The sequence below is a fragment of the Rhinopithecus bieti genome, unplaced genomic scaffold (genome assembly GCF_001698545.2).
Source record: "Rhinopithecus bieti isolate Rb0 unplaced genomic scaffold, ASM169854v2 scaffold_8601, whole genome shotgun sequence".
NCBI lineage: Eukaryota > Metazoa > Chordata > Mammalia > Primates > Cercopithecidae > Rhinopithecus > Rhinopithecus bieti.
The window spans coordinates 2,182,629-2,193,512 of record NW_016806193.1 but is presented as its reverse complement, the minus strand read 5'-3'; the positions used below and the strand labels follow the sequence as shown (position 1 = coordinate 2,193,512).

General features: G+C 40.1%; 1 long non-coding RNA gene across 5 annotated transcripts in view; it reads right to left on the bottom strand.

Moving 5' to 3' along the window:
• LOC108531534 (uncharacterized) overlaps positions 1-10,884 on the bottom strand; it is a 373,151-nt gene that overhangs the window by 34,646 nt on the left and 327,621 nt on the right. For all 5 annotated transcript variants that reach the window (XR_001886196.1, XR_001886195.1, XR_001886197.1 and 2 more), the window contains one exon: positions 3,299-3,663. This is a non-coding gene — a long non-coding RNA (uncharacterized LOC108531534). The remainder of the gene's footprint in view (positions 1-3,298; positions 3,664-10,884) is intronic.

The window sequence follows — 10,884 nt, the reverse complement described above, 5'->3', positions numbered from 1 at the left end:
GTTGTGTGTCTCAGTTCCCCTGGCTAGGAAAAGGGATTCCCTTCCCCCTTGCGCTTCCCAGGTGAGGCGATGCTTTGCCCTGCTTCAGCTCTTGCTGGTCGGGCTGCAGCAGCTGACCAGCACGGATTGTCCGGCACTCCCTAGTGAGATGACCCCAGTACCTCAGTTGAAAATGCAGAAATCACCTGTCTTCTGTGTCGCTCGCGTTGGGAGTTGGAGACTGGAGCTGTTCCTATTCGGCCATCTTGCTCTGCCCCCTCCTTTTCCATTTTAACTAAGCACTTTGCATGAACCGTGGTGGTAACTTTCGCAGTTTGAGGTGGGACAGCAAAACTAGCAAATATCTTTTTCCTTCTTCAGAATTCCACGTGTGGAAGATGTGTTCTTACTGTAGATCTCAGCCACCTCAGCATATGACTTTTTTTTTCCTTAAGTCAAGAACTTTCACATTTTTACTTAAAGAAAGTACTTTGTGGCTTCTCTTTGGCTTGTCCAAATTTCCAGCATCGCTATTCTTGCATGTGGGGGCTGTTATTAAACGAAAAAAGGGTTACTTCTGTATAAGCACTGCAATACTGCCTCAGTCATTCTGATAACCTAAGCGACCAATGGGAGGGTAGCATATACTGGACAGAGGGATGATTCATGTTCTGGGTGGGACAGAGTGGGATGGCTTGAAATATCGTTATGCTACTCAGAACAGTGTACAATTTAAAATTTGTGAATTGCTTATTTCTGAGATTTTCCATTGAAAATTTTTGGACTGAAGTTGACTGTGGGTAACTGAAGCTGCAGGAAGTTTGACTGTGGATAAGGTGGAGCTACTCTAGGTTTTATTGTAGGGACAATTTTGTGTTACTACTGAGGCATGAATATTTTGGAGTCTCTACTAAATGATGCATAAATTCAATAGTGTGTCTCGACTTTGGCTGGAACTTGAATACATTTCGGTTCAGGAGGAGCTCTGGTAGTTTTTCAGTTTATAGTTCTTCAATAATTGTCTTTCCAAGTAGCTGTTCTTTCACTTGTGGAGTCTTACCCTATATAGTTTCATAATCAGCCAAAAACTCAAGAACATCCTTGTGCGTATTTTGTTTTATTTTATTTTGAGACAGAGTCTGACTTTGTCACTCAGGCTGGAAATGCAGTGGTACGATCTTCGCTCACTGTGACTTCTGCCTCCTGGGTTCAAGCGATTCTTGTGCCTCAGCCTCTGAGTAGCTGGGATTATAGGCGCCTGCCACCATGCCTGGCTAATATATTTATTTATTTATTTATTTTTGAGATGGAGTTTCACTCTCTCAGGTTGGAGTGTAGTGGCACAGTCTTGGCTCACTGCAACCTCTGCCTCCTGGGTTCAAGCAATTCTCCTGCCTCAGCCTCCTGAGTAGCTAGGATTATAGGCATGCACCACCATGCCCAGCTAATTTTTGTATTGTTAATGGAAAAAGGGTTTCACCATGTTGGTCAGGCTGGTCTCGAGCTCCTGATTTGTGATCTGCCCACTTCGGCCTCCCAAAGTGCTGGGATTATGGGCATGAGCCACCGCATCTGGCCATGCCTGGTTAATTTTTGTATTTTTAGTAGAGACAGGGTTTCATCAGGTTGGCCAGGCTGGTCTTGAACTCCTAGCCTCAAGTAATCTGCCCACCTTGGCCTCCCAAAGTGCTGGGATTACAGATGTGAGCCACTGCACCCACCCTTTGTGCGTATTTCTTGAGCTCTTTCCCTACATAGCTCCTTCCTTCCACATACTCTGCCCTACAAATTCCAGTCATTTCAGCTTTCCCAATATTGATCCCTGTGTCCTCTACTCGGTGAGGCCCCATGTTTCACCTGGGTTTTCCTTTCCAGAGTAGCAGTTCGGATAGTATCTCTAGGCAAAAAATCAGGGCAATTGTAGGCATCACCTCATTTCCTTCCTTTTTCTCAGGGATCATAGTGTTGTGCTGCCTATTGTCCAAAAACAGTGGCTTCGTATATTCCATCCAGTTTTCTAATTGTTTCTGATAGATGGTCTCTTTAATGGCAGCTAGCCCATTATGGTCAGAAGCAGAAAAAGTATATTTTTTAAAAGTTCAAGTAAGGCAATTATTTTATCATAAACAGGAATAAAGGGCCCTCAGCTAAATGATATGGTCACTTGAATTGTGACTTAGTCCCTTTGAGAGCACTAGTGAAAGTCAGGTTTTAAGATACGTGCCATGAGTACTGATGAAGAGGCTTATTTCTCAAATTGCGATTGTTGGTGTCCTACCATTGTGGTTTGTGCTACATCTGTGTAGAACTTGCGTTGTAATTTACTTAAAATATTTTCTTTAAGTTGACTTCCTTGTACCTTAAGTTTATGTGAAAAGTAAACTATCGTATGACTATAAATGGAATTGAGAAACTAATTCTGTTTTTATAATATACATTAAACTAAACAAATGACTTTACGGGGGGGCGGTGGGGGGGAGAGTCACTGGACTACTGAAGTCGTCTCATATCAGTTAGAACTTTCCTACACCTGGTTGGTTGTACTCAAACAGACCACATAGGCACTGAAAGAAGATGTGAGATGGGTGATGGAGATTAAAAAGGAACGGACATTTTCGTTTATCATTTCTGATAGAAACACACAATTTTTAAAACTAGAATAAGCTTAGAAAACATCTAATCTAACCGACTCATCTCACAGATGAGAAAACAGTCTTACAGATGGACTAGCTGCTTTCCAAAGTCTCACCACTGGTTGATTAATTCAACAGTCACTTACCAACAGATACTAAGTGCTGGACACTCTTCTAGGAGCTGGGAATACAATAGTAAACGAAGAGACAAAATCCTTATCTTCTTAGAGTTTACATTCTAGCAATGAGTAGAACCCCTTTTCTTGGGTCTGTGTTCAGTTGTGTATTAATAGGCTACAGACTACAAAGGACAGCACCTGAACACTTTAATAACTGTCCCCATCTTGTCCTTCAACACCTTTAGGAATCAGGTTCTTCTCCGTGTAAAATCAGCCCAATTTTGTAATGATCTCAGTCTAACCTACCTGGAATATACCAGCTCACTTCATATTTCCTAATGGAGCTACATCGCATGCTTTCAAGCTTTATCCCTATAAGAAAAAATATCGATCGTTTTTGCAAGAAAGTGCCCATGACCAATTACATCATTTAGAATTTTCTTGAGTGTAGTTGGCCTCTGGTTGCAACACAGATCAGCCTGCAGACAGGGTCTCTTGGCTTCTTATCTCATGTAGCTTTAGGATTGTGTTCCTGCCCTGTTTTGGTCTCTCTTGTATATGACTTACCCAAGGTGTTTGCGCTGTTTATGTGTACAACCTCCTATATCCCAGTCTTGTCTTTGTTTAGATCTGGAAACTCTTCTGGTCTGAGGAAAAGAAGACTCTACTTTGACATTCCAGTCTTGAAAGCCGACTGTATTCCTGACAGCTTCGATGTTTTCACAGGCATAACCACCCCAGAGAGGCAGAAAAGGTAGGATGGAAGAAATCATCAGAAATGAGTTTGGGCACGCAGTTGACCCTCCTTTTTGTCTTTAGATCAGTGGAATTAGTGAATACTGCTATGAAGTCATGGAATTTTCAGGCTTCAGAATTCCCAGACGTCCTCAAGTTGTCTTTGAAGGATTCTTATTTTACAATGTGTGTTTTTCCTGAGAAAAGGAGAAAAACAGAGTGTGTCTTGTTAGTGGGATAGCTAAGATTTGAGGATAACTCCCTTTTATTACGGGATTGCTATGTCTCAGGCATGATGCTATGTACTTTATCATTTTCACCTTCACAACAATCCAGTGATACATGAATTATATGGGACCTCTTGCTACAAATAAGGAAGTAGAATCTTGGAGAGGCCACTTAGTTTCACTAACATCAAATAACCAGTATGTGATTGGGTCAAGATCCAGTTCCATTTGTTACCAATGAAAGCCTTCTACAATATAGCTCATTAATATCAGTGTTGGGGTAAAAGTTATAAATACACAAATATGTGTAAAACATTAAATGTAGTTTTTTTCCTCATACAATCATCTATAACTGAACAAACTGAGTCAGAATCTGAAATCTGTCTCAAAATCACTAAGTAAAGTGGTGACCTGAATGAGAATGATAGTCTTTCGAATTTTTTCCAAGCTTCTTTTCAACACAGCATTTTAATTCCAGGAAAAAAAACGATTCAAATTGGATTGGCTGGAATTGTTCGGTTAAAACTCAGTGTCTTTACAGTTGAAACCTAGAAGATATTTTTTAAGTGCCAGTGTTATAACTCTGCTCTTAAATCCTCTAAACTCAACAGATATTTACTCAATTATTGAAAGACATTCAAATATTTGAATGTCTCTTATTGATCCTATTATGTTTTTTATTGCTACCTGTATATCCCAAATAAACTATTCTATTGCCAGACCAAAATAAAAGATAAAATATATTTTTTTCAAATTCAAAGAAGTTGTCTTTGGTCTATCTAGACTATCCATTATCCTGAAAGATTTGTAGATGCTTAATAGGTGAAAATAAAATAGAAAATGCCTTTTTCCTCAAAGTATTCTGTCGGGATGTGCCATTTGAAAGAAAAAAAATCAGTTTAAGGAGACACATAATCATTAAACAATCTTGTTTCAGTCACTATCACTGCAAATGCAATTAGGGCCAATTCTCCTGAGTCTATGCTAATGGAAGGAGAGTGTAACATGCATGGTTGACAGGCTCAGATAATCTGAATAACTGATTTTCAACATTTCCCCCTAATAAACCTATTTACCAGAGTTGCTAGCAAGTAATGGAAACTGCCGATTCTCGTTTCCTTCCTCTCCTCCCCACACCCGGCGCCCCAACCCAGTCACCCTTTGATGGAGATGTTAGTGAGCAGTGAATTGACCAAAAAGCTGTGGGAGGAAGAAGAAAGAAGGAAAGTCGATCAATCTTTGAATAAATAAAAGCTATTTTTATGTGATGCTTCTGCAATGGAAGGTCCTGCCACATGTAGAATATCGTCTGGGTTAATATTCTTATACATACTTGTACAATAAACCCACCTCAAATAATAGTCTTATTAAATTCATATAGGTAAGCAAAATAGCAATTCATTTTATTTGTTCAGTAATATTAAAAGTTATAGATACAGTTGAAGTTTCTTTTGACATTTACCCTCAATCTCTCAGACCTGCCTCCTTACTCAAAAGGAGCCACATCTCTCTGATATGTAATTACTATTATACAAAACAGCCAGCTTTTCATCCAAGTTTTTTCTATGAATTTACATAGAAATTTCGTCAGAGAAAATAAGCATTTTGTTTTGTTTTTACAGTAATAATAGCCTACCTATATGGTTTAGCTGTGTGGGGTGACACTGTTATGCGTTGCCCAAATCCCCCTTCATTGAAGGACTCATTGCCTCATCAGGGAGCACTTTCAGCAGACTGTCTGCATCTCTCAGCCCCTTCTTGAACCACCTCTGCTGCAATAGCCACCTCACCCTCAGGCTCACCCCTGCCGAGACAGGCAATGGTCAGTGTCTGATCCAGTTCCGTTTGGTACCAAGGTACTAGTTCCCATGCAAGCTCATTGTAAGACAACCAACGTCTTGCCATATTGGCACAGACTGGGGCAACTCAGAAAGATCTTCCTAGCCTCAGAGCTGCCTGTGGGGTGGCTGAGGCTGCTGTGGAGCCCACATCATAGCTCAACTTCTGTCTTCGCCCAGTCCTGCTTCCTTAGATGCTGATGCCAAGAAGTTTCCTAATAAACTTCCAGAACAGTAACTTCCATCTCATAGTCTGCTTCCCAGGAAACCACCCGATGACATGTCGCTTGCTTAGTTTTTCACAGAATATGTCCTGGAAGCCCCATTTGCTAGTAAACATAGACCTATCTCATTATTTTAATCTTGTATTTGTGTCAGAACTGAGATGTTGTTCATCAAAGCCTTGGTTCCCTACGTTTCTGAACCTGCACCTAGACTACATCATGATTAACTATGACTAAATTAGTGTGTTCTAGCCAATGGACTGTGGAGAGAAGTGATATATGGCACTCCCAGGCCCAATCTGTTGACACTTCATGAAATTTTCCACATCCTTTCTCATCCACCATGTGCTAACTAGATGCAAAGGATGTAGCAGAAGTTTCCAAGGTCCTAGGGACAGCAGAGTCACAGAAAGCTGGGTCACTAAATCACCACATTGAAGGCTACCTGTAAACCTCCACCTCAAACTGTTAACCTGTTCAAAAATGTAGGGGCATTTCTTATAGGAATTAGTCTCTCCTCCTTAAAAATAAGGAACTCTTCAGCTGTTTCCAGTCTCTCACTATTACAAAACACATTGCTCTGAGTATTTTGTACATGTCTCCTTGGGTGCAAGTGTTTCTCTGGTATAAATAGTAAAAACAGAAGCGGACTTGCTAGGTCTTGAAATACACAAGCTTTAAAATTCAATATTTTTGTACCATTTCCCAAAGTGGTTATACCAATTTGTATTCCTACTAGGAGTGCATGGAAATACCTCTTTCTCATAACTTTCAAATGTGGGACTATGCCAGGCACTCTACTAAATATTTTACCTGCCTTAAAATATTTGAGCCTCAAAGTAACTCTGAAGTGTACATTTCTATTCCTTAGCTCTGCTTTTCAGATGGGAAAACTGAGGTCAATAATTTACAGCTGAAAGAGCTAAGATCAAAGCTTAAGGTTGTCTGACTCCAGATTTAGAGATCGATTTCTTTTCTCTTACATTATATTGCTTGTATACAATTCTCATTCAGAGTTAGAAGTTGTCAGGTAAATTATTTAATTAAAGGTTATACTTTATTGGGGAGAATTAAGGACGGTAGTGGTCTTCGTGTATGGGGATTAATTGGTCATGAGGAGGTATCATTCATAAAGGTCAAGGGTTTATTTTCGTGGGTCAAACAGTATGCAGGAGGGTTAAGCTTTCCCTCTCAACTTTGAAAAAAAAAGCATAAATGTATATAGATCTGTCAGTCATTTAAAAGGCTTTTCTAAAAATAAGTAAAACAAAAGCTAATAAAATCTGCATTCCGGGTGGCTGCTTGCAAAGTGGCTGTAATTACTTGGCCAAATCACATCTTGCTCAGTGTTCCTCCCTGAACTTCCTTTGTCCTCGAATTGAACATAATGCAGAGGAGGTCTGTGTGGGTCTGGGACAGGATGGAATTTGGACCAGCTGTTTTCAAAGGTTACATTAGAAACTCAAAGGCTAAAGGCAGTTACTGTGAAAACTGCCTTCTAAAGTGGGAATCTCCCCATCGTATCACGTGCCTGTACCAAGAACTATGGCAGGGGTGAAACTGGAAACAAATCTTCACAAGATGAACAAAATGTTAGACCCTATAGACAAGGCACAGGGACACATTTGACTTCCCAAATTCCTTCCATTTTTGTGGTTTTTGAGGTTACAATAGAATTTAAGTCTCTCTGGGTTCATGTTCATCTAGTTTTGACAAAATATGACTTCCTGTGTCAGTGAAAGAAGGTTTTGATTTACAAAAAAAAAAAAAAAATGAGGCAATTAGATGAAATAGTTTCACTAACTGTAAATTAATCAAAGTTAGATTTTCTTAAAATATGCAGGGGTCAAAATCTGGGCATGAAACAAGCACTGGACCGATTTGGGGTTTCCCTGGGTCTTACCATGTTGAAAATCCCTGAGTTCCTATAAATACCAAATTTGTTAAGGGGGCAAGAGGGCAGAGCAGAAAAAGATAAAGAGGACTAATTGGGTATATATAATTGCTGGGCAGAAAGCTTAAATTTGGTCTCTTAGGCAAATGTGTCCCTTTAATGCTGTTACCTCTTTCTATGATGATATACATTCATTCATTTAGCCAACATCTATTGTGCTTACTACATGTCAGGCACAGTTACACACTTGTTCTACAGTGGGGGATGAAATAAACACAGACTTACAGTCTTTGAGTGGAGAGAAGATGAAATATGTAAGTCAATACAACTATTCCTAAGTAAGTATTTAGGAAAACTGAGACAGTTGCTATGAAAAAAGCAATTGGGGTACATCAATGAAGAATGAAAGCAGAGACCTATGTAGATAAAGTCCTCAAGGAAGACGTGTCTGCAGAGGCACAGTTTGAATGGAGACAGGTGCAGAATGAGTCGGGGGTGAAATTTCTTAGCCTGGGAGGCTGCTCACATGAAGACTCTAGGACAGGGAAGAGCTTGAGATAACTGGAGGCTAGAACATACTGGGACAGTGGCTCAAGCAGGAGGTGGAGAGGGAAGCAGGGGCTAGGGAGTTCCAGAGAGTGGAATGATCCTGGAGAGTCTTAAGCAGAGAGATGACACAGTCAAATTCACATTTTAAAAATATCACTCCAACTGCAGTGCTCACACTGTATTCGAAGGAAAAGATGGTTGAGAAAGTAAGGTGGAGGTAGGGAACTGACATAATGGGTGACTGCAATAGTTGAAGTACTGCAAGGCAGAGGAGCAAAAGTGAGATGTATTTATGTATCTGTTCCTTTGTCATTGGATGTACTCGTTTGGATCTCTATCAAAGCTACCATGAAAGTGAAATACTGTATGAATCTGACTGCATAGCATGAATCCCATTAAGCTTTCTCAGGAAAGTATACTCAGGCAAGCTGGAAGGCCATTACTTTGGTTTCAAGCTCTGACGATTGTCAGAAACAGAGTATCCAAAGTGCCCAGATCTCTGATTATAGCAACGTGCAGAACTTGTGAGATTTTGCAAGTGTTCCCATGTGACACATGGTGCATGAGGTTGCCATGGCAGTGAACTCCTCCAACAAGGATATTAGGAGGTATACTTACCTGAGTCTCTTTTCCATTTCCTTGACATGAGATTGAATGGAGAAGGCAGAGAGTAACAAGTGTAATGAGATTCTGTTGTGTCTATGTTTATGCTCATGGAATATCTGAAAAGAAAGGAAGGTATGACATCTATTTTTTCAAATGGCGGTGTGTGGAGGCTTAGGAGCTGTTCATTTTGAAACTTCAGTGGAGATTTTTGACTGGCTTTTACATATCCCACTGTTTGTGGATATGCTCCATCACAAGCAGACGTTTTAAGTGCTGTAGTGGGCCAAACTTTGTTTTATTTTAGTATTTGTCCACCAAAGATGTCTGTGAAATTTCTAATGTTCATTTGTGAACTGTTTTGGAGAAAGCAGGGAATTGGAAGTCCTGAGCAGTGGAATTGCCAGGCACTGGTTGAACATGTATTTGAGATCTCTAGCCATGAATTTAAAGTGATGCCAATCAGCACTTTTGCTTTTAAATAGCTACAATGTCTTCTAAGGCAAATAATATCTCCAATAGGAAATTGATTTATTGTCCATGGTATCTGTGGTTTGAGGTTTTCTTTCATTGAGTGATAAATATTTTTTGAGCATCTATTTTGAGCCAAACACTGTATGGACAAAATAAGCTAAGGGGAGCAGAATGAGGAAATAAAAGGACAGAAGATAGAACTTAGGGATAAAATAACTCAGGAAAAGGAACTTTAAAATCTCCTTGGCGTTCACTTCCCAGTCTTTCATTTTCCATCTACATCACCTTAGATGAGTCACTTAATCTATGCTTTTATTGATCACTTTAAATTTGAAGGCTTAACTAAACTACAGAGTCTTTAGTGGCCTTTAAGGGAAAGATGTAATCAAAATGCTAGGCATGACACATATTATATTTTACATATCTCTGAAACAGATATTCTCCAAAGATCTTGGTATCATTTAATAGGTAGATGCAGCAAATAACTTGGATAAAGTTCTCCCTAGAGGTTGAGAACTTGGTGAGGTTTTTTGTTTCCAAAAGAAAAAGAAAAAAAAAAAGAAATTGCTGTTTGGTGGGCTTATTTGCTCTGAATTTTTGCTGTCTCACCTAGAAAATGAGCATAGAAACTTGGGAACTTGGGAGAGAGAGAGAAAGAGAGAGAGAGAGTATGTGTGTGTGTGTGATATTGAGTTAAATGTGGGCAATGTTAGCCATTTGTCTTTTTTTACATCAAAATTAAAAAGCACTTAGAACACAGAAATCAAAGCCCCACCTCACTGGCTTTTACTTTCTGAGTTCCCATGCTGACATAATCCCAAATGCTAATTTAGTCAAGTATGGCTAATCCTCTAGAAGCCTCAGCAGTCAACCACGTAATTCAGTGCCACTTTACAGAACTCTCAATTTAATTTTTCAGATTTGTCAAGGAGAAGTATAAAAGTGTGTTCACCCTGTAAAGTAGAAACCACACTGAAGGAACTGCAATAATGCAGAACTTCCTATCATCCATGATGATGCACCAGCCTTTCCAACTCCATTATCTAGAGCTGTGGTTCTCAATCAGAGGCAACTTTGTCTCTCAGGGGACATACACAATGTCTAGACACATTTTGATTTCCATGATTGGGAGGCAGAGGTAGGTAGAGGCCAGGGATGCTGCTAAACCTCCAAAAATGCCCAGGAGAGTTTCTCACAACAATTCTCTGAACCAGAATGTCAATAGTGTTAGTGCTGAAGTTGAGAGATGCATGTCTGAATTGCTCCTTAACCCCATAATTAAATATGTCTGATTTTTGGGGTTGTAAGCATGCTAAAAGAAAAAGCTGGCTGAGTGTGGTGGCTCATGCCTGTAATCCCAGCACTTTGGGAGGCTGAAGTGGGCGGATCGCTTGATCCCAGGAGTTCAAGACCAGTCTGGGAAAGATGGCAAAACTCTGTCTCTATTAGAAATACAAAATATTAGTTAGGCCTGGTGGCATGCACCTGTGGTCCCAGCTACTTAGGAGGCTGAGGCGGGAAGATTTCCTGAGTCTGGGAGGCAGAGGTTGTGGTGAGCCCAGATGACACCACTACACTCCAGCGTGGGCAATAGAGAGAGACTCTGTCC